Source organism: Capricornis sumatraensis, chromosome 22 (assembly GCF_032405125.1).
Source record: "Capricornis sumatraensis isolate serow.1 chromosome 22, serow.2, whole genome shotgun sequence".
NCBI lineage: Eukaryota > Metazoa > Chordata > Mammalia > Artiodactyla > Bovidae > Capricornis > Capricornis sumatraensis.
In genome coordinates this window covers 44,404,634-44,429,466 of record NC_091090.1, presented here as the reverse complement: position 1 = coordinate 44,429,466, position 24,833 = coordinate 44,404,634, and positions in this window count along the sequence as shown.

Sequence of the window (24,833 nt, the reverse complement as noted above, 5' to 3'; positions counted from 1 at the left end):
CTTACTGTATAAACACTGTGGGAAGCTCGGGAAAGGTCAGGTCAGATCAGTTCAGTTCAGTTCAGTCCAGTTCAGTTGCTCAGTCATGTCCAACTCTTTGAAACCCCATGAATCGCAGCACGCCAGGCCTCCCTGTCCATCACCATTTCCCAGAGTTCACTCAGACTCATGTCCATCGAGTCCATGATGCCATCCAGCCATCTCATCCTCGGTCGTCCCCTTCTTCTGCCCCCAATCCCTCCCAGCATCAAAGTCTTTTCCAATGAGTCAACTCTTCACATGAGGTAGCCAAAGTACTGGATCTTCAGCTTCAGCATCATGCCCTCCAAAGAAATCCCAGGGCTGATCTCCTTCAGAATGGACTGGTTGGATCTCCTTGCAGTCCAAGGGACTCTCAAGAGTCTTCTCCAACACCACAGTTCAAAAGCATCAATTCTTCGGCGCTCAGCCTTCTTCACAGTCCAACTCTCACATACTTATATGACCACTGGAAAAATCATAGCCTCAACTAGACAGACCTTAGTCGGCAAAGTAATGTCTCTGCTTTTGAATATGCTATCTAGGTTGGTCATAACTTTTCTTCCAAGGAGTAAGTGTCTTTTAATTTCATGGCTACAGTCACCGTCTGCAGTGATTTTGGAGCCCCCAAAAATAAAGTCTGACACTGTTTCCACTGTTTCCCCATCTATTTCCCATGAAGTGATGGGAAAGGTCAGGGATACCCTAAGACCTGACACTATCTACAGTAGGAATCTGCAAGGTCAAAACTACTTTCCACATGAAAAGATGTTCGACACCATTGTCACTAGGGAAATGCAAATCAAAACCACAATAAGGGACTTCCCTGGTGGTTAAATCTGTGTTTCCACTGCAGGGGGAATTGATCCCTGGTCAAAGAACTATGACCCCACATTCGGCACAGCCAAGAGATTTTTTATAAAGAAAAGAAAAAATGTGTAAGTTTGGGACTTCCCTGGTGGTCCAGGGGCTGCTGTTCCAATGGGGACGGGGCACTGGGTTTAACCCTTGGTCATGAAACAAGTCCGTGACACTACCCCCAACCCCAGCAACGCGTCCTCTGCCTGCCTTTGCTTGTGGAAAATTGAGTCAAAGAATAAGTTTAATCAGAGAAATGAGAACATACAAAAACAAAGGAAAACAGACAAAGGAGACCAAATGATAATAATGTAGTCATTAAGCATAGTTCTTTAGTTTCTTCTCAAGAACTATAGATAATAATCTGAGGCATATACTGTGAGCTGTCTTATAGATACTAAAGATTCCCTGATGGCTCAGACGGTAAAGAATCTGTGAATCTGCCTGCAGTGTGGGAGACCTAGAATCAACCCCTGGATCAGGAAAAATCCCCTGGAGAAGGGAATGGCTACCACGCCAGTATTCTTGCCTGAAGAATCCCATGGATATAGGAGCCTGGCAGGCTACAGTCCATGGGGTTGCAAAGAGTCAGACACAACTGAGCGACTAATAAACACATTCACTTTCTTCGGGTGGGAGTCGTTAACTACATGATGACTGTACCATGACATAAGCTGCTATAATTCCGAGAACTGGCCTCAAAGAAACGGGGAAAAATGGACCCTGGAACTGAAGATTAACTGTACCTGAAGCCACCAAGATGATTCTGGTCAAACCACCATTGACCAATTTGCAGATGACTGTCAGCACTGACTATGCTGTTTCTGCAAGTAGCCCTGTCCTTCTGCTATAAAAACTCTTGCCCCACTGGCTGTCAGGGGCAGGGTGCTGGTGGGGGGAAGTCAGCCTTTGGACAGATGTCTGCACCCTCCCCCGACAGTTGCTGGCATCTGAAATGAAGCAAACTTTCTTTTCCACCAAACTGGCTTGTTTATTGGCTTGTGAGCAGCAACCAGGCAGACCCCACACTCCTATAGGTAACGGTCAGGGAACTAGATCCTGCAAGCCCCAGCTGAAGATGCTGGGTGCCGCAATGAAGGCTTTTAAGGCTCCTCTATAATTTTTAAGGTCCTGAGACCAAAAAGTTTAAGCATCACATCTGTTGATTGTGCCTTGGGCAAAGTACAGTTTAATGAAAATTGAGTTGAAATGAAGGTCTGATAGAGGAGGTCTAATTTCAAGCAGACCCTGAAACCTGAGAAGGACTCCGGTAAGGAAGCATATGGAAGGGGGAGGGGCTGATATTTCAACCTGGGACAACCATCTGAATCTGTATGCTCAATTTTTTGTCCCACAAATACACCAGACAAATAATATTTATAAATGTGAGGCACTTCACTTTTTTCCTTCAGAAAACCCAGAGCAACATCATCATAAAGATACCATCAAATTCTCTTTAGTTTTTTTTTTAATAAGTCACTGACAAATATCAGTAATTGAAATCTTACCAATGACTCTCTGTTGATTACAGTAAAAAAAAAAACTTTAAGCCTCCTTTCAGTTGCTCTGGTCTCTTTAAATACCATGTGGGCTGCTTGCGGCACTAGCTTTACCTTTCAAGTCTCCTATAAGGAAAGTTTTTGCCTTTATAAACAGCACTTCTGTGAGACTCAAGTTTCCTCGCCTGTCAAACAATAGCAGTGAACCAATCTCTGATGTTCCTTCCGGTTCTAAATTTGAAACTGGAATTGTCATGGCAAAGCCCATTAACAATTCCTAGGAAATTAAAATAGAACCTGGGTAATAGAATCTAAATTTTTTTTTCTTCTCATTTCCCTTGTGCTTAGTGAGTTTCACTGGCTCACAGGGTGCCATGGGCAGAGGTCCCACACCCGGCACTGCGGACCTGAGTTCCTCGTGCCGATTGTCAGCAACGGAAACCTCACCTCAACAGCCGCGCACGACACTGAGACTCAAGATGGTGGCAGCGGGCCGTGTGCAGACACGCTGCACAGACACCTCAGTACAAGATGGTGGCAGCGGGTGTGTGCAGAGACGCCCTGCACCCTGACCTGGGCAGGAGCAGCACAGCTGCAGCCCCCTCCCCGCTAATGAGATCCCAACAAAACAGCCCCGCCCACCGCCTATGGAAAGAGCATTTGCTCTGAGCTCACACGTCTCCAATCTTTGATGGAAGAATAAAGATCAAAGATCTTTGCTTCTGAACTAAACCTGGTCTCATTCTATTAGCACAAATGACACTGGGCAACAGGACCCTACCTGGGACCCGGCTAGAAAGGGTCAGTAATAGAATGAATGGCACCTACCAGAGGGGTTAAAAAAGCAGTGCCTCCCTCCTTGGCTGCTAGGGTGTGTACACCTGTTAGACCCCTGCCAGCTTCAGGAACATACAGCGTCTGCAGCCACACCGGGCCTCACATTTGGCTCAATGCTCCACTGCTGCAGTCTTGAAATCGTAACAGTTTTTGAACAAGGGACCCTGAATTTTCCTTTTGCGTTGAGCCCCACAGATTACACAGCTGGTCCTGCTATAGGTTGTTATAGAAGAGTGATAAAGGACCCAGATGCAGAATAAACATGTCTGGCCCCAATCCCTGGTCTATTGTTGACTGGCTGAGTAATTTTTCATACATGATTCTATCTCTAAACTTCAATTTTATCACAGGTAAAGTGATACCAAGGGCTTCCCAGGTGACTCAGTGGTAAAAAAAATATATATCCACCTGCCAATGCAGGAAATGCAGGCTCGATTCCTCCGTCAGAAAGATCCTCTGGAGGAGGAAATGGCAAACTGCTCTAGTATTCTTAACTGGAAAGTTCCATGGACAGAGGAGCCTGACTGGCCACAGTCCATGGGGTCGCAAATGAGTTGGACACAACTGAGTGACTAAACAACAGCAAAAAGTGATATCAACATCACAGAGCAGTTGGAAGAATCCAATAAGGTAATGCATTAAAAAAGACTTAGTGCAACACTCAAAATACCAGGAAATACACACAAATATTAGCAATTATGATTTGCTATGTTTCATTTGTTAAATTCATTCAACAAAATATTTATTGAGTACCTACTATGTCCCAGACTATCCTGGGCACTTGAGCTATGCCTGAGAATAAAATAGAAAAAGAGTCATCTTCCTAGAGCTTATGTTTTTCAGGGTAAGGGAATAGTTTGACAATGGGCACAATGAATATAACTGATGCTATAGTAAGTTAGAGGCTTCCGGTGGTTCAGTGGTAAAGAACCCGCCTGCCAATGCAGGAGACACCAGAGACATAGGTTCGATACCTGTGTGGGGAAGATCCCCTGGAGAAGGGAATAGCTACCAACTCCAGTTGTTCCCTTCCTAGTGGCTCAGACGGTAAAGTGTCTGCCTGCAATGCGGGAGACCTGGGTTTGATCCCTGGGTCGGAAAGATCTCCTGGAGAAGGAAATGGCAACCCATTCCAGTACTCTTGCCTGGAAAATTCCATAGACGGAGGACCCTGGTATGCTACAGTCCATGGGGTTGCCAAGAGTCAGACATGACTGAGTGACTTCACTTCACTTCACTTCACCAACTCCAGTATTCTTGCTAGGAAAAATCCCAGGGACAGAGGCATCTAGGGGGCTACAGTCCATGGGGTCTCAAAGAGTTGGACATAACTGAGTGAGCCCATGTGCACACAGAGTAGGTTAGAAGGAGGGAAGAGCTATGGATCTAAGAAAAACCAGCAGGATAAACAGGCCAGGGGAGATAGGGAGGGTTGCAGCATTAAGTGGAAAGTTCCAGTGAAAAGACAGGATTCGAACAGACTTGAAGGAGCTAAAAGAGATATCCTAAATGGATATCTAGGGGAAAATATTCTAGGTGGTGTTTCCCAATTAATGAGGGGAAGGGGCATGCTTAAAGGCAGTTGTTCAGTTGCTCAGTTGTGTCCAACTCGTTCTGACCCCATGGACTGTAGTCTGCCAGGCTTCCCTGTCCTCAAACTCATCACTTTGAGTCAGTGATGCCATCCAACCATCTCATCCTCTGTTGCCCCCTTCTCTTCCTGCCTTCAATCTTTCATCAGGGTCTTTTCCAATGAATTGGTTCTTCCCTCCAGGTGGCCAAAGTATTGGCCTTAAAGGCAGAGCCTCTGCTAAAGTTAGGTCCATCCCAGTAAAAGACAAGAGAAGTCTAGAACTATCTACCAGCAGTACTCCTCCACAGCAGTGAGGAAATACTATACAATCTGCAATTGCTAAAACGTTTTTACATGGTTGGGGGTTGCAATTCCCAAGTATTTGCATGAATTTATCTGATAGCACCCAGTTAGCGAAATATCCCATTTTCTTAAAGTTTCACTTTGAGGCGTAAAGACAGACAGAAAAATTCTTACAGATATTATTCAGATAACCAAGAGAACAGTTTCTTGTGAATCAAACAGTACAATTAATTGAGCCAGGATGGATTGTGGAAGAGTACCCAAGGGGAGAGGACCAAGATCGGAACCTGGACTGAGGTGTTCTTCTCAGCCACGCCTGGGAAAGGCTTTCACCTTGTTGATGGTGAAGGGTGGTTCATAAGGACCAGGGCCGCTCTGTGTCTATCCTGTGTGCTATATGGTGGGTCTTGCATTATAAACAATTCAAGAATTTCTGTGACTTTATTTAGAGAATCTTTATTTAGGAAATCTGCTCTGATCAAAGTATAATTAAGATCTGAACCAGATGACCCAAACTGGCAATTACCACCCCAATTCTGGTATCTAGGCTAGATGTTCTATAAAGCAGCATTTATAGAATGTATCCAAAAAAGCTACAATTCCTATTCTGGAAGGCCAAGTGGCAAGAAAGAAAGAAAAGCGGGGAGGAGGGAGGGAGAAAGGAAAGGGAGAGAAAAAAAGAAAGAAAAGAGACACATACAGTGATGAAATACTATTTACACCACTTCACCCTTTTGTGTGGCCTCAGGGAAACGTCTAACTTTAAGATAAAAGAGGTGCCCGTGGGCAAATTGTCAATCATGAATTGTTTAAAATATAACTTCAAATCCCCAATATAATGAAGTCGATTTTGAATCTTTTGCTGAACAAAAGTCAAAGAAACCATGAAGTGAATGTTATTTAACATTCTAAAGGCAATATCCTTGTAACTGGGATAATTAGATGTTCACAACAGAAATTTCAACCCAGCATGCTGATTCAGTCTCCACAGTAAAATCTCAGTAATTTAAATCCTGCTAAGGCACACAAGAACTGAGCTGAACTTTACCTTGGTACCATCTATGAGGAAACAGATTGCTTAGCCAAATTAAATATGAATAAGGATTTAGATGGGCTACTTAATTTATCAAGACAGCAAAACACTCCTTAGCAGCACTATTTGCCTTCAATGTACTAATTACAGTAAAAATTGAAAACTGTGTTAGTGTATATTACTGGCTTAAACTTCATGTATTTTTTAAAAATTTTTTATTTTATATTATAGTATAGGTCCAGTACTCTTGCCCAGAAAATCCCATGGATGGAGGAGCCTGGAAGGCTGCAGTCCATGGGGTCACTGAGGGTCGGACACGACTGAGCAACTTCACTTTCACTTTTCACTTTCACGCATTGGAGAAGGAAATGGCAACCCACTCCAGTGTTTTTGCCTGGAGAATCCCAGGGATGGGGGAGCCTGGTGGGCTGCCATCTATGGGGTCGCACAGAATCGGACACGACTGAAGCAGCTTAGCCGTAGCATAGGTCTTCCCTGGCAGCTCAGAGGGTAAACAATCTGCCTGCAATGCAGGAGACCCAGGTTCGATCCCTGGGCTGAGAAGTTCTCCTGGAGAAGGCAATGGCAACCCTCTACAGTATTCTTGCCTGGAGAATTCCATGGACAGAAGAGCCTGGTGGGCTGTAGTCCGTGGAATCTCAAAGAGGCGGACATGACTAAGCAACTAACACAAATATTCATAGTTGATTTACAATGTTGGGTTAGTTTCAGATGTACATTTACATGTATCCTTTTCCCATACAGATTATTACAGAATATTGAGTAGAGTTCCCTGTGCTGTATAGCAAGTCCTTGTTAATTATCTGTTTTATTTATAGTGGTGTGTATCTTAATCCCAACCTCCTAATTTATCCCTCCCCCTAACCTTTTCCCTTTGGCAGCCTTAAATTTGTTTTCTAAGTCTGTGAGTCTGTTTCTGTTTTGCAAATATGTTCATTTGTGTCATTCTTTTAGATTCCACATATAAGTGATACCATATGATATTTGTTTTTCTCTGACTTCACGTAGTATGATAATCTGCAGGTCCACACATGTTGTTGCAAACAACATTATTTTGTTTTTTTATGGTTGAGTAATATTCCGTTGTATGTATGTACCACATCTTTATCCATTCCTTTGCTGGAGGACATTTAGGTTGCTTTCATGTCTTGTAAATAGTGCTACACTGAACACTGGGGTGCATGTACCTGTTTGAATTATGGTTTTTTCCAGATATGTACCCAGGAGTGGGATTGCTGGATCACATGGTAGCTCTATTTTTAGATTTTAAGGAAACCTCCATACTGTTCTCCATAGTAGCTGCACCAGTTTACATTCCCATCAACAGCATCGGAAGGTTCCCTTTTCTCCACACCCTCCCCAGTATTTATTATTTATAGGCTTTTTGATGATAATCATTCTTACTGGTGTGAGGTGATACCTCGTTGTAGTTTTGATTTGCTGTTCTATAATAGTTAACAGTGTTGAGCATTCTCCACGAACTTTTCGGTTATCTGTTTGCCTTCTTTGGAGAAACATCTGTTTAGATCATCTGCCCATTTTTTGGATTGGGTTGCTTGTTTGTTTTCTTTGATATTGAACTTCATGGGTTGTTTGTATATTTTGAAGATTAATCCCTTGTTAGTTGTATTGTTTGTGAATATTTTCTCCCATTCTGTGAGTTCTTTTCATTTTGTTTATGGCTTCCTTTTTTGTGCAAAAGCTTTAAGTTTAATTAGGCCCCATTTGTTTATTTTTATTTTCATTACTTTAGGAGGTGGGTCCAAAAAGATATTACTGCAGTTTATGTCAAAGAGTGTTCTGCATATGTTTTCCTTTAAGAGTTTTATAGTATCCGGTCTTACATTTAGGCTTTTAATCCATTTAGAAACTTCACTTATTTCAAAATACAATGTTGAGTAATTCAGATCATATTTTATTTTAAAATAATGAACTGTATATTGTGTCAGGCAGATTCTAATTCTGGCTGAGGTTCCCACAAAACAGAATCTAATTGTTAGTAAGGGTTGTCTTCAGGTTAATACAAATCACAGTTCTGTCTAGAAATTTCTCCTCGAGCTAACTTGCCATAGGAAAGTTAATCTCTGTTCTGCAACACATCTTTGAAGGCAACTTCTAAAGAGCTGACATGTGGCAACTGTCAAGCTCCCACCCAAATTCTGGCTCCCTGGACATCTAAAACTATTTTTAACCAACTCTACCCTCTTCCACTAATAAGTGATTTCTCCAGCTCCACCGTCGCACTGCAGCTCACCAGTTTTCCCGAGCACAGCCTAAATGCAGGCATTTGTCCTTGTCATAAATTTGCTGTGTGGTTCGGTCTCTCTTGTGCGATGTTGCCCAGACACACGTTTGAGCTTCTTCGCTTTACAGTGATACACAGGTGCATCTTGGAGCTGACCTTGGGGGTTAATTGTCTACCTGTCAGAAGCTGGTCAGCCCATCTCATCGTCTTTCCTGCTGGCTGAACCAGGTGGCTGCTGCTGCTGAACCAGGTGGAGGCCCACCCTAATGATCGTACTTAAAGAGAAAGACCAAAGGGCAGGAAATGGGTGGTATATGTTTTCTTTGGGAATTACCATATAGCATAGGGAACTCTATTCAATATACTGTTGTAACCTACATAGGAAAAGAATCTGAAAAAGAGTGGATATATGTTTATTTATAACTGAATCAGTTTGCTGTAACCTGAAACTAACACAACATTGTAAGCCAACTCATCGTCGTCCCTTAGTCACTAAGTTACGTCCGACTCCTTGAGACCCCATGAACTATAAACTGCCAGGCTCCTCTGTCCATGGGATTCTCCAGGCAAGAATCCTGAAGAGCGTTGCTATGCCCTCCTCCAGGGGATCTTCCCAACCCAGGAATTGAATCTGCATCCCCTGCTTGAGGCACTGAGGCACCTGGTAAGCCCCTGTAAACCAACTATACTCCAATATAAAATGAAAATTAAATTTAAATAAATAAATAAAGGGATGGGATGATGTGCCTATAGCTGAATTGCCTCCTCGAAACTGTCAAAAAATAACTGAGGTGCATGAAATCCTCCTGGAAAGAAACAGGGGAGCTATACCTGCCCACCAAGTCAAAAGCACCCCTTGGTGAGTGGACTACACTAAGAGTGGTGAACAGTTTTGTCCTAGAACAGAGAGTTAAGAGTCAAGATCTTTCTTGTTCGTGCTGGGACCATGCTGAGACTGAGTGTCTTCTACTTCTTAGTACTGAGGACAGGAGCCGTTCAGTTTACAGAACAAGTGCAAATCAGCAAAAATCAAAACTTATTTTAATTAATAGGCTAATGAGAAATATCATATTCACTGTTAACCTCCTGTTAACTCTTCCCCTTTTTTAGGGGAAAGACACTCAGTATGCCATGCAGGTGTCTTTGCTATTTATCTCTACCTCTAAGTGGTTCTCGGTTCCATCTTTTCCTCTGTTGATACTTTATTTTTTTTTAATTAATTTTATTGGAATATAATTGCTTTTCAATGTTCTGTTACTTTCTACAGTACAACAAAGTGAATCAGCTGTTGGATTTCCCTCCCGTTTACATCATCACAGAGCACTGAATAGAGTTCCCTGTGCTATACAATACGTTCTCCTTAGTTATCTATTTTATACTCTTTTGACACTTTAGAACAAGTTTGCCTATAGTCTTGAACACGATATTTGCTTATTCCAAAAGAAAATATTTATAACAAAATCATTGTAGAAGGAGCTCTAAAAAAAAAAAGACAGATGCAGGAGACACATCATAAACAAAAACATACAGGGCCACGATATCACTAATCATCAGGAAAATGCAAATCTAAGCCATAATGAAGTATCGCTTTACACTCGCTACAGTGACTATTGTATAAAGAAGAGAGAATCGTAAGTATGGTGAGGATGTGGAGACACTGGAACCTTATGCATTGCTGGTGGGAATAAAAAATGATGCAGGTGTTGTGGAAAACAATATGGAGTTTTCTCAGAAAATGAAACTACTTTATGACCCAATGCCACCTTTGGGCATTTACCCAAAAGAACTGGAAGGAGGGACTCAGATATTTGGATCAGTGTTTTTAACAGTGTTATTCTCATTAGCCCCAACAGAAACAACCTAACATGCATCAACAGATGAATGGATAAACAAATGTGGTATATATATACAATGGGATATTATTCAGTCTTAAAAAGAAGTAAAATTCAGACACATGCTGCAATATGGATGAACACTGAAGACATTCTTCAGGGAAAGAAGCCAAATAGTAAATGACAAACATTATATGATTCCATTTACATGAGGTACCTGGAATAGTCAAACTCACAGAGACAGAAAGCACAATGATGGTTACCAGGGGCTGGGAAGCGGTAATGGGAAGCTATAGTTTAATGGGAACAGAGCTTCAGTTTGGGAGGATGGAAGGGCTCTGGAGCTGCGTAGATACGATGATTGCTCAACCATGTTAATGTACTTCTTGCGGTGAATTGTACTCTTAAAAATGGTTAAAATCAGACATGTGAGTTCTGCATATTTTACTGTAATTTTTTAAAAAGAGCAAATGTGAGCCAAGAGGCAGAGTGGGCTTCAGTAGGATTCACTCCCTTTGCAAAGAGGAAAATTACCCTGAAAATTGTTTTTGTTTGTTTCTTAAGTCAAAACTTAGCTTGTCCTTTGTTTCTACTGGCTGAAAAGTCTTCAAAGAAAATATTTGTGGTATCAAATCTTATCATAAAATCAGATAAGTATGTTCAGGAATTCAGAACATCAAAGGAAATGATATAATTTCACAGCTAACCTAGATAAATTTTGTTGCTTGTTTTCTTGGCGGAGCCCACAGCAACTGTCTCCCCTGAGGACAGTGCAGTAATGGAACGCTTGGGAAGGGGACCCCATCGTATGCCAAGTGGGGTAGAGCCTCCGCTAGAACACCACATGGAGGATGGGCCAGCATCGAACACATCATCAAGGATGCCAAGAGCAGGTGAGTGGAAGAGAGCCAGGGCAGGGTTAGTGTGTACCTGGGCCACGGCCCAGACTTGTCAGGCCAACACCCCGGGAATGGGTTTGTTATTTCTAACCAGTTGCTCCCTGCTTCTTTGCCTTCTGCTTGCTTTGAAGAGGCCGTCCAGGTGGTGTTTGTCAAATCAGGTTTAAAGCAAATGTATCCCTTACTCTTATTTCCTAAATATAATGAATAATTTTAAAAACTGGCAGAAAAATGTTAAACTTGGGTAACAACTCTTGTCAAAAACTCCAGTCCCTGAAAATCTCCATAGTTGTGTGAGTCAAAAAGTGAATGCTTTCAAGCAGGATGACTCATTGATTTTATGCAGACACCTGTAGAAGCGAAAGGCAAAGGAGAAAAGGAAAGATATAAGCATCTGAATATGCAAGAAGAGATAAGAAAGCCTTCTTCAGCGATCAATGCAAAGAAATAGAGGAAAACAACAGAATGGGAAAGACTAGAGATCTCTTCAAGAAAATTAGAGATACCAAGGGAACATTTCATGCAAAGATGGGCTCGATAAAGGACAGAAATGGTATGGACCTAACAGAAGCAGAAGATATTAAGAAGAGGTGGCAAGAATACATGGAAGAACTGTACAAAAAAGATCTTCACAACCTGGATAATCATGATGATGTGATCACTCATCTAGAGCCAGACATCCTGGAATGTGAAGTCAAGCGGGCCTTAGAAAGCATCACTACGAACAAAGCCAGTGGAGGTGATGGAATTCCAGTAGAGCTATTTCAAATCCTGAAAGATGATGCTGTGAAAGTGCTGCACTCAATATGCCAGCAAATTTGGAAAACTCAGCAGTGGCCATAGGACTAGAAAAGGTCAGTTTTCATTCCAATCTCAAAGAAAGGCAATGCCAAAGAATGCTCAAACTACCACACAATTGCACTCATCTCACATGCTAGTAAAGTAATGCTCAGAATTCTCCAAGCCAGGCTTCAGCAATATGTGAACCGTGAACTTCCTGATGTTCAAGCTGGTTTTAGAAAAGGCAGAGGAACCAGAGATCAAATTGCCAACATCCACTGGATCATGGAAAAAGCAAGAGAGTTCCAGAAAAACATCTACTTCTGCTTTATTGACTATGCCAAAGCCTTTGACTGTGTGGATCACAATAAACTATGGAAAATTCTGAGAGAGATGGGAATACCAGACCACCTGACCTGCCTCTTGAGAAATCTGTATGCAGGTTAGGAAGCAACAGTTAGAACTGGACATGGAATAACAGACTGGTTCCAAACAGGAAAAGGTATATGTCAAGGCTATATATTGTCATCCTGCTTATTTAACTTCTATGCAGAGTACATCATGAGAAACGCTGGACTGGAAGAAACACAAGCTGGAATCAAGATTGCTGGGAGAAATATCAATAACCTCAGATATGCAGATGACACCATCCTTATGGTAGAAAGTGAAGAGGAACTAAAAAGCCTGTTGATGAAAGTGAAAGAGGAGAGTTTAAAAGTTGGCTTAAAGCTCAACATTCAGAAAACGAAGATCATGGCATCCGGTCCCATCACTTCATGGGAAATAGATGGGGAAACAGTGGATACACTGTCAGACTTAATTTTGGGGGGCTCCAAAATCACTGCAGATGATGACTGCAGCCATGAAATTAAAAGACGCTTACTCCTTGGAAGAAAAGTTATGACCAACCTAGACAGCATATTCAAAAGCAGAGACATTACTTTGCCAACTAAGGTCCATCTAGTCAAGGCTATGGTTTTTCCAGTGGTCATATATGGATGTGAGAGTTGGACTGTGAAGAAGGCTGAGCACCGAAGAATTGATGCTTTTGAACTGTGGTGTTGGAGAAGACTCTTGAGAGTCCCTTGGACTGCAAGGAGATCCAACCAGTCCATTCTGAAGGAGATCAGCCCTAGGATTTCTTTGGAGGGAATGATGCTAAAGCTGAAACTGCAGTACTCTGGCCACCTCATGCGAAGAGGTGACTCATTGGATAAGACTTTGACGCTGGGAGGGATTGGGGGCAGGAGGAGAAGGGGACGACAGAGGATGAGATGGCTGGATGGCATCACTGACTCAATGGATGTGAGTGTGAGTGAACTCTGGGAGTTGGTGATGGACAGGGAGGCCTGGCGTGATGTGATTCATGGGGTCGCAAAGAGTCGGACACGACTGAGTGACTGAACTGACCTGAACTATAGCTTTTTACCTAACGCAGGTCTAGAGTGTGTTTTCCCTTGTTTGAGGAACCTATCATTATCATCTCTTGATCCAGCTACATGACTGTTTCACACACCGCCGCAGACCTCCTGGTGGCTATTTGAGTAACTGAGCTGGAAAGTCTATAACCTGTCATCTTTGGGCCCAAGAAATGAAGAATACATTTGTGTGGACTTCCCTGTTCATCCAGTGATTAAGACTCTGCACTTCCAATGCAAGAGGTCGAGGAGCCAAGGTCCAGCATTCCTTGAGGCACAGCCAAAAGAAACATAAACACATTTGCATGACAGTAGTCTCATAAGATGATCTCTACTGAAGCAGTTATTTTGGGTGAGTGATATGACTGTCCTCTTAGACGGCTTTTCAAATTTTCATTATAGGCCTCAGCAAAGTTAAATGATTTCTCATCCCTGTGATATGCACTCAGCTTCCTGTCAACATCTAAATCAGCATCAAGATAGATAACTGCTTCTACTTTCATCTGGCCCTCTGGTTCATGGAGATATTTGCAGTTTTGTAGAAATTTAAATGACCCACACTCCTCAAAAAGCCAAGAACGTCACAAAATTTTGTCTATTTCAGTCTAACACTTCCAATAACGATGACAAGGAATATGAGTTTAAATGTCAGTTCTCTGAACAGAGTTCCCTGTTCTGAAAGATTCTTTCATTTTGCAGCTTCCCTTCTTGAGCCTTGAAAACCTGCAAAAAATCTGCTAGGATAGAAATTACTAAGAGTTTCTTCTGTTTCCAGCAATATTGCAGCTAAGTTACTCCAGGCAACCTTCCCTCTGAAATGACTAAACATGCTGGATAAGTTTTTTAAAAATCATTGACAATGCATCACTGAACTGGTGATAAAGAAGGCATCCACAGAGAGCAGACATCCAGTAAGAGCAGGAATGTGGAGATGGAAGGAGGCTCGGAAACTGGCTTTCACCCTGGGGGCAGGGGTTGACTCTGGCCCCTTGAAGTTTCTGATTTGACAGCTGTGGGGAGGGGGGTGGTGCTGGGACAGAGAGACAAAGACAAGAGCCCACCCAAGGTGGACATCTACTAAGAGACCCTGCAGAAAGCTGGGACACCAAAGAATGATGTTCACTGTAAAGGTCGACCAGAAATACACCCGCCTCACATATGGAGACAGCAAGGAAGAAGGCAGCTTCCAGCATGACCCTAGGTGGAAAGGAGAACAACTCAATCCCAAACATTCACAGCCAACAGCTGTCTCTTCTGAAGATTTCCTGTCCAAATTCACCCTACTTATGTTGTCCTGTGGGCTTCCCGGGTAGCTCAACGGTGAAGAATCCACCTGCAATGCCGGAGATGCAGGAGACATGCGTTCAATCCCTGGGTCAGAAAGATCCCCTGGAGGAGGGCATGGTAACCCACTCTAGTATTCTTGCCTGGAGAATCCCATGGACTGAAGAGGCTGCTGGGCTACAGTTCATAGGGTCGCAAAGAGTTGGACACAACTGAAGCAGCTGAGCACACACACCTTGTCCTACAAACCTCGATGAAGTAAGTTAAAGTGTCACGGGTCAGTAATGCCTGCAGTAGTCTAGATAAAGCCAACACAAATCCGTGTTGGATAACCCAAAAGGAATTATATATCAACCCTCAAAGAATTTACACAAATGAAGTATGAGCCTATGGTCAGTCAAATACATGTGCACAAGTACACACACACGCATGCAAATTATAAGTCACCGCATGGAAGAGTCATCAGAAATAACACACAGCAAAATTAAAGCTGCAAAATTTTTCAATATTGGACAGAGGCTAAAAATTAAGTATGATTTAATTGTTTGAAACTATAAAAGAGAGTAAAAGTATAACTGCTGCTGCTGCTAAGTCGCTTCAGTCATGTTCGACTCTGTGCGACCCCATAGACGGCAGCACATTAGGCTCCTCTGTCCCTGGGATTCTCCAGGCAAGAACACTGGAGTGGGTTGCCATTTCAGATGATAAAAATAATAGAAAACTATTCATTTTATTAGCAAAAATATAACAGTTAAAAAGGAAAGTTTAAAGGATTTACTGATGGCACAAGAGGCCCAATTCAAGAAAAAGTGAAGAAAATGGATTTGAAGAAACTGCTCAAAATGCAGCATAGAGAGACAAAAAGAGGGAACATATGAAAGATTAATAAGATAAAGAACAGAATGAGATCAGATAAACATTGACTGGCAGTTTATTTATAAGAGAGAATGAGACAGAGGGGATAGTCAAAGAGATAGAGTTTCTACAATTGTTGCAAGATACCAATCTTCATATTCAGAAATCTGAAGGAGGTATCAGTTCAGTTCAGTTCAGTCGCTCAGTTGTGTCCAACTCTTTGCAACCCCATGAACCGCAGCATGCCAGGCCTCCCTGTCCATCACCAACTCCCGGAGATCACCCAAACTCATGTCCATTGAGTCAGTGATGCCATCTAACCATCTCATTCTCTGTCATCCCCTTCTCCTCCTGCCTTCAATCTTTCCCAGTATCAGGGTCTTTTCAAATGAGTCAGCTCTTCACATCAGGTGGCCAAAATATTGGAGTTTCAGCTTCAATATCAGTCCTTCCAATGAACACCCAGGACTGATTTCCTTTAGGGTAGATGGGTTGGATCTCCTTGCAGTCCAAGGGACTCTCAAGAGTCTTCTCCAACACCACAGTTCAAAAGCATCAATTCTTCTGTGCTCAGCTTTCTCTGTAGTCCAACTCTCAAATCCATCCATGACTACTGGAGAAACCATAGCCTTGACTAGACGAACCTTTGTTGACAAAGTAATGTCTCTGCTTTTTAATATGCTGTCTAGGTTAGGGTTAGTGGTCATATATTAGCTTCTTTAAAGTAATTACCATTGAGTGTAAGCACTGTAATAACATTTTATATGCAGAGTAATTTTACAGTCACAGACTCAGGCTTCCAAAAACATATCTTTATCTATGTAAAACTCGATGCTGTGTTCCATGTCTAAGCCCTATTCTGTGTGATACAGACATTTAATCCAGTGGCTTCTACATGAACTCAATCTGTTTAAGTGACTTGTTGAAATCCTCTTCTCACTGTTCCCCTGCCCTTGCTCTCCTGGAGGTATCTGTCTGTAGGGTGGGAGCTGTCAGCTTCTTAATCAAAGTCAGCATTTCTCAACCCTGGTGGCTCATTACCATCTACCAATGTGCTTTTGAAATATGGCAAAGCCCAAGTCTGTCATCCACACGGCTAGAAGTCACTAATCTAAGCCCTGTGGGGATCCTCTACTGCAGAGGCAGCTTCATTTCATCTGGTTCTCAGCCCTGACTGAACAGCTGCTGCTGCTGCTGCTGCTGCTGCTGCTAAGTCACTTCAGTCGTGTCCTACTCTGTGTGACCCCATAGATGGCAGCCCACCAGGCTCCCTTGTCCCTGGGATTCTCCAGGCAAGAACACGGGAGTGGGTTGCCATTTCCTTCTCCAGTGCATGAAAGTGAAAAGTGAAAGTGAAGGCTCCTAGTTGTGTCCCACTCTTAGCGACCCCATGGACTCCTCTGTCCACCAGGCAGCCCACCAGGCTCCTCCATCCATGGGATTCTCCAGGCAAGAGTACTGGAGTGGGTTGCCATTGCCTTCTCCGAACAGCAGCCTTCTCTAAATTTAATGTGTATATGTGATCCCTGAGATTGTTTTTCTAGTTGTAGATTACAGTACAGAAGGTCTGGGGCCTGAGACTCCACATTTCTAGCACACACCCAGATAATGTTGATGTGGCTGGTCTGTGGACCCCACTTAGAGTAAGAAGCAAGAGTGTACAGAATAAACTGAATCAATGCTTCCCAACCTTGATTCCACGTGGAAATTACACAGGAAACTTTAAAACCTAGTCATGCCTGGATATCATTATGTGTTCAAAATTGCGATTAATTGTACTGGGATGTGGTCCAGGCATTGAGAAGTTTAGAAGCCCCCAAGATTGAGAGTGTGCATGTTAGGTCATCTTCAGTTGTGTCCGATTCTTTGTGACCCTGTGGACTGTAGCCCACCAGGCTCCTCTGTCCGTGGGTTTCTCCAGGCAAGAATACTGAAGTGGGTTGCCATGCCCTCCTCCAAGTGCCACCTGGCATTGTTCAGCCATGTCCGACTCTTTGTGACCCCATGGACTATTCAGTCCATGGCATTCTCCAGGACAGAACACTGGAGTGTGTAGCCTGTTCCCTTCTCCAGGGGATCTTCCCAACACCGGGATTGAACCCAGGTCTCCCGCATTGCGGATGGGTTCTTTACCAGCTGAGCCACCAGGGAAGCCCAATAATAACCTAGGGTGGTGGTAAATTTTGTGTTAAATTGGCTGGATTGCAGGATGCCCAGATATCTGGTTAAACGTTTCTGAATGTGCCCATGGGGATGTTTCAGAAGAGATTAGCATTTGAATTGCTAGAATGAATAAAGCACAATGACCCACTCCCCCAGTGTGTGTGGGCCTCTTCCAACCCTTTGGGGGCTTGTATAGAACAAAAACTGGGAGGATGGGAGGATGGGCTCACCCTCTGCCTGACCATGCAGCTGGGACATCAATTGCCTCCTGCCCACCCACTCCTGGTTCTCAGGGCTTCCATCTCTGGCTGCAGTTTCTGCCGTTAGCTCTCCGGTTCTCTGGCTTTTGAACTACACTGCCAGCCTCCTTGGGTCTCCAGATTGCAGATGGTAGACCATAGGGCTCCTCAGCCTCCGTAATCACATGTGCCAACATCTTATAATAAATCTCTTTCTACATATAAATACACATCCTGGTTTGTTTCTCTGGAGAACTCTGAGTAACTCACCTAGCAACCTGCTGATGCTGACTGTTGCCCAGGCACTTGTGCTGAGGGTCTGCTCAGACAGTGGCCGCCTGCCCCACCTCATCCTTGTTCCCACTCTAAAGCAGCCTCTCATTGCTGTTTGTTCTCACTCTTTCACCAAATAATGTTTTCCTCCCACTTGGGGACCCTGGGACCTTTGAAGTGAGCTGCAGTGCCACCGCTCATCTGGGAGATGCTGGCATCTTGGGATGGTCAGTAATCGCTCATCCTGTCCCTCTCTGCCCTTCAGCCAAAGGTCTCTGGGGCTTCTGGGGGACTTGGGATGGTTTTTTTCTGCTCTCACATCCCCCAAACTTCAAATAGTAGCTCTTTTCCTGTGCTCTCAGACTTTTTCTTAGTCGGACCTGGAGACCAGTCTAAGCTCTCTTGATTTCTCCTCCAATGCTCACCTCCCCTTCAGCTGAGAGACAGGGTCCTTATCTCTAGGGAGTATAAACTACTTACGTTCACACCCACTTTGTTGTCTGCTTTGTCTTACTGTATTAAGATCCCTTTTTAATTTAAAAGCAAAGAAATTGGTACGAAGATACAGAGATCGTGTGTAACTTAGCCAAGGACGCGCAGGAACCAGGCAGCTGAAGCTCAGCACCAGCACGTCCAGAGCTGTCGCACCAGCCTCCCTGTCACCATGCCCTGTGTTTCCTAAGTGAGTGAACATCTGGTACCTTTAAACTACACAGAAACTCCATGTGTAGCTCAAAGGGCTTCTGAAGTCTGTAGCTGGAGAAGAAAACGAATTCAACGGCCAGACGGGAAAAAACATTCTGTCTTCCTTCCTTTTCACCTTAAACAACCCCTGAGTATATGAGGAGCACAAAAAGCATTACTCACCAGAATCTTCTAGTTGTGTATGCAGTGAACTAAAAGAAGAAAAAAATTTAACCATATTGTCAAAAGATTCATAAGTTAATCTTGACCAAATGGCAAAAGCTCAACTCTTAAAACAGAACCTCTGTTAAAACCTCCGTTCTGACAGTAAGTGTTCCTGATGCTCTGTGTGAAAAATATGACATAAAATGTGGATGTATTAATAAAGATTAGAGGGGATAAAGCTATGTGGTCACATTAAATGTAATGTTACAGATTCTTATTCCTTTGACAGTCATCTCAGATTGTCAGGCTCTAATCAACAATGATGTGAATTCAGCTGTGAATCAAAGATATTTTTTACAATTCACATTCTTATATATATTCTGGTTTACTTGAGGCAAAGAATGATGGTAGATAATTCCAGCTGTGTCTATACAAGGCAAATGTTTTAGGCTGAATAATCCATTATAACTGGGAAAACTGGGCTTTTAAAATTTTTTCTATTCATCTTCCATGATTCCTGAGTATTTGGAAAGTTATAACATGAAAATATTTTGAAGCAGATAAAATTCACATCATAATGAAATCTCTCAGAAGTCAAAATTCAAGTCAGTTAAAAATAGCAATTCTAGAACAAGTCTTTTCAGAACCAAAAATATTTATTGCAAGAAGCTTTGTTCTACTTACTTCTAGCCCTACAGCTGTGAGACGTTACAGGGAGTAGGGTGATAAGCGATCAGATAATAAATCTCTTGTCACCTAAGGACTCACGCATTGAGAACAACCAAGGAATTACTGAAGTCCTCTGGATTCCTAAAGAGGAACAGAGAGCTAGATATTATTTTCCATGTTTTCATGACATTGGCGAAATAATTTGGTCATAAGAGGACTTCCCTGGTGGCTCAGATGGCAAAGCGTCTGTCTACAATGCAGGAGACCCGGGTTCGATCCCTGGGTCGGGAAGATCCCCTGGGGAAGGAAATGGCAATCCACTCCAGTACTATTGCCTGGAAAATCCCACGGACAGAGGAGCCTGGTAGGCTACAGTCTATGGGGTCGCAAAGAGTCGGAGACGACTGACCGACTTCACTCAAGCCTCTCCTTATTACAACATATTAAGTGTTTTTTAAAAAACATTCAATGTGACTATTTAATGTTCTCCTTGTAATCACTGTACATGTATCCAGGTGCCTAAGTCTATGTTTTTCCAGTAGTTTGATTTCTAATATTTCTCATGTGTGGCATGATCAAGAATTTTTAATAAGATAACACTATTAATAAGTGCTAGAGAAAAGAAACATTCTTTATGTTTATGAAGCTTTTTAGGAGTTCAAAGCTTGTTTCTTCTGTCTGCACATGGCTATATATATAAATACATATATGAAAGTGAAAGTGAAGTCATTCAGTCGTGTCCGACCAGGGAAGCCCAAATATATATATATATATATATTTCCCCCTTAAGAGATTTCCTTATGAGGAATTAAAGAACTTCATTGTGAAATGATGTGGCTCAGTAGTAAAGAATCCGCCTGCCAAGGTTCAATCCCTGGGTCGGGAAGACCCCCTGGAGGAGGAAATAGCAACCCACTCCAGCACTCTTGCCTGGGAAATCCCATGGACAGAAGAGCCGGGTGGTTAACAGTCTATGAGTTCAAAGAGTCGAACAGCACTGAGCGACTGAGCACACGTGCACATGAGACCATGAGAAGTGATAGGTGCTTGGATTCTGTTGCAGGATTCAGGACTGGAATATGACTCAGGAGAGAGCGATGGGACAGCACAAGGGCTGAGGGACTGACTACATATATTGGAGTCCAACACTGGCCCCTGCCTCCTCCCCTCATTGCAATAACTTGGAGGGAAATGGGGATTGATTGGTGTTACAGTGAGCAAACCTTCCCTAGGCACTACTGAATCAACTATTCCTCATCTGATACCTCTGAAGCCCCAAACACCCACCCTCAATTAAGGTCTATCTGCTCAAGCTTCCCAGGTGGCGCTAGTGGTAAAGAACCTGCCTGCCATTGCAGGAGACATAAGAGACGTGGGTTCTATCTCTAGATCAGAAAGAGTCCCCCTAGAGGAGGGCAAGGTAACCCACTCCAGTATTCTTGCCTGGAGAATCCCATGGACAGAGGAGCCTGGAAGGCTACAGTCCACAGGATGGAAAAGAGTCAGACACAACTGAAGCGACTTAGCATGCATACATGCTCAGTCACAATAGTTCAACCAGAGCTGACATGCTCTTCTTGTATCCTCTGCTTATATTTACCTCAATGGATGGCAGTTACCTATTTACTTTGATCTACTCTTAAGATTCCCTTGGACTGCAAGGAGATCCAACCAGTCCATTCTGAAGGAGATCAGCCCTGGGATTTCTTTGGAAGGAATGATGCTAAAGCTGAAACTCCAGTACTTTGGCCACCTCATGCGAAGAGTTGACTCATTGGAAAAGACTGTGATGCTGGGAGGGATTGGGGGCAGGAAGAGAAGGGGACGACAGAGGATGAGATGGCTGGATGGCATCACGGACTCGATGGACATGAGTTTGAGTGAACTCTGGGAGTTGATGATGGACAGGGAGGCCTGGTGCGCTGCAATTCATGAGGTCGCAAAGAGTCGGACATGACTGAGCGACTGTACTGAACTGAACTGATTCTGCTAAATGGCACCCCACTCCAGTACTCTTGCCTGGAAAATCCCATGGATGGAGGAGCCTGGTAGGCTATGGTCCATGGGGTCACTAAGAGTCAGACATGACTGAGCGACTTCACTTTCCCTTTTCACTTTCATGCATTGGAGAAGGAAATGGCAATCCACTCCAGTGTTCTTGCCTGGAGAATCCCAGGGACTGGGGAGCCTGGTGGGCTGCCGTCTATGGGGTTTCACGGAGTCGGACACGACTGAAGTGACTTAGCAGCAGCAGCAGCATTCTGCTAAAATATGAGCTCAGAATTCCTTGGGCTAAAGAATCATGTATGATTTGTTGTTGTATCCTTAATACTTAGATCTGAGCCAGGTACACAGGAAACTCAGGACCAGGGTGTACTGCAAGGATAATGTGCAGGGAGATCAAGGAGTCAGCGATGGGAGATAGTGGCACAGCCCAGACTGAGATCTCATATGCTAGCATCTACCTGTGTGCGTATGCTCTGGAGAATTCTACAAACAGTGGAGCCTGGTGGGCTACAGTCCATGCGGTCGCAAAGAGTCAGACGTGACTGAGTGACTAACACACACACACACATACACCCTCGGTGTCCAGGACACTTTTGCATTGTCTAAACTAACAAAGCGTCCATGGGAGATGGCTCTTGACATATTTTTGTTGGCGCAAGAACGGCTTGTCACTTACTCTGAATGACCCCAGTTTTCACCTTTGCTCATGCAAAGCCTGTTACTGTGATTGGAAAAACTTTTGCAAACTGCAAGGGCAAACTCCAAGTAATTGCTAAGGAGATTTTTTTTTTTTCCATTTTCTCTTTCATCTCTTATGTAAAAGGAAAAGGAAGAGTATTTCCCTCCACAGAAATGATAACAATTAAGACCTGGCTTCACCATTTCCCAAAGCAAGATGAGTACATTTATGTCTCTTTCCAAGAAAACAAAAGTTATCCCAGCGTGCAAAGTGTGCAAAGCTTAATGCTCACCACAGAAATGAAGTCTTTAAAGAAAATTGGATTTTAATCATGGCCCTGTTGTAATGCTGGCAGAGCAATCTGTGGTCAGGGAGGGGCTGCTATACACCAGAGAACCAAAGGCTAGAAGAGCTATCATTTCTGCTCACCTACCTTTTGTGAATTCGCACAATGAATTATGTTTCATTTTTATGCTTCACAAAAACTTCCAGAAAAGACAGATTTCTAAAAAAACAAAATCTCTTCCTTTGTTAAAAAAAAAAACCTCTTTCACATAAGCAAAGCTTTTATTTCAGCTTTTACAATACTCTATGCCCTTCTTTGCTTTGTCCTGAAATCTTATAAAACCAAGATTTCGTTCTTTTATAATTTATGGCATGTGATGTTTTTTGGCCCTTGAATTTTCTTTAGACAAGGAAAGTGATTATACAGTTCAGATCTGTTGGAGCAGAGAGTCTTTATTTTTCTATGAAACCTGAGGATTTAGACTTTTCCTGATAAAGTAAGGTACCGATATGCTGCTGTTTCAGAGCAAACTCTAACAAAAAAATATAATCCAGTGTCACAGTTTTTAAACTTAACTAGATGAGAAAGCAAACTAAATCAATAAAAAGTTTGAGTTATTGACTCCGCTTAAAAGAAATAGAATTTTATTTGCTTTCAAGCACATGTAAACTCATGTTAGGTTAATCAAATGGTGTCTGATAAAGGTTCTTTGAGGACTTGCTTTAGCAAATAAACAAGGAAGAAGTGCAATTATCACAATTCATTGACTAATTAGTATTCTTCAATACCCCTGGTTTATTTTTATTTCACAACCATCCTGCTTGTGTAGGAGCAAACTTCTCAGGTTTATTTACTTCAGTAATTTGACTAGTGGACACTGTTAATTTGCTTAACACAGCATGATTTTAACCTTACCACTTTATAGTCAAGGCTTAGAGCAGGGGTCCTCAACCTCTGTGGCACCAGGCACCAGTTTCATGGAGGACAATTTTCCCACAGAAGGGGTAGGGATGGTTTCAGAGTGATTCAAGCACATCACATTTAGAGTGTATTTCCGTTCTACTTTTACTACATCAGCTCCATCTCAGGTCATCAGGCATCAGATCCTGAAACTTGGGGATCCCTGGTTCAGAGGCAATGGATGCATAAGAGGGATCTGCAGCTAAATAATCTTTGACTCTGCTTTGATGGTGCCCTTCAGCCAAGTGTGATTTAGTAGAGGGAAAAATTAAAAGATCTGGGTGGGAAACAAATTATGAACCCTCTCTGACTGTATATGCTCATCTGTTTGGGACGGATCCATACCTCCAGAGATTGTGTTAGGATGAACTAGGTTTGTGAAATTGCTCTTTATACGGAAAAGCACTATTCAAATGTTGGGTATTATCACTATTTCAAAATTTGGATTGCTGAAGTTCAAGTTAATAAGAGATTTTTTTTCCCCATGCATGGAAAGAACTTGTTTACAAGGGTGAAGAGCTCCCTGTGAGTATGGAAGCTTATCAGGAACTCCTCTACCATTTCCAGGAGCCCAGAGGGCTACCCTGTTTGCAAAGTGTTATTGAGGAGGGGGGTGTTCAGAAAAACAAACTCGCCTCTCCTGGAGTGGCCAGATTAAGGTCTGTCTCCTCCAAAAACCTCCTTGGATAACTTCATCTCAGTTATCTCTCTGCCTCAGAATGACTAGAGCCTTCCATTAGATTTAATTCAACAATTACTGAACCTTCTAGGGAAAAGGTCACTTTGTTGGGTGCGGGGTAGGGGGTGAGGTTGGTGAGATCTGAGATGGAGAGAGGGCTCAAGGGCAGAGCCCACAGTCCACCAGCCTGGTCCTCAGGAATTCACAGTCTGCGGATGGACACTTGTTGGACATTCACACCCTATCAGGCAAGTAGGGGTAAATGCAAAATACAGATATAAAATGTGTATAAATAGGAGAGATCGATTAGGACTAGGAATGCCTAGAAAGGGTTCCAAGAGGAGATGGGATTCTAGCCATATCTTTAAAAATGTTTGGGATCTGGGGAAGAGGTTAGGAAGCTGACTAGAACACTAAATAGAGGCTCTATGAGCTTCGTAGGGCTGCTATAGGAAATTACCACAATCTTGGTGGTCTGTAAAAATAGAACTGTATTCTCTCATGGTTTGGAAGCCAGAAGTCTGAGATTAGTATCGCTGGGCTAGAACTAAGGATCAACAAGGCTCTCGTTCCT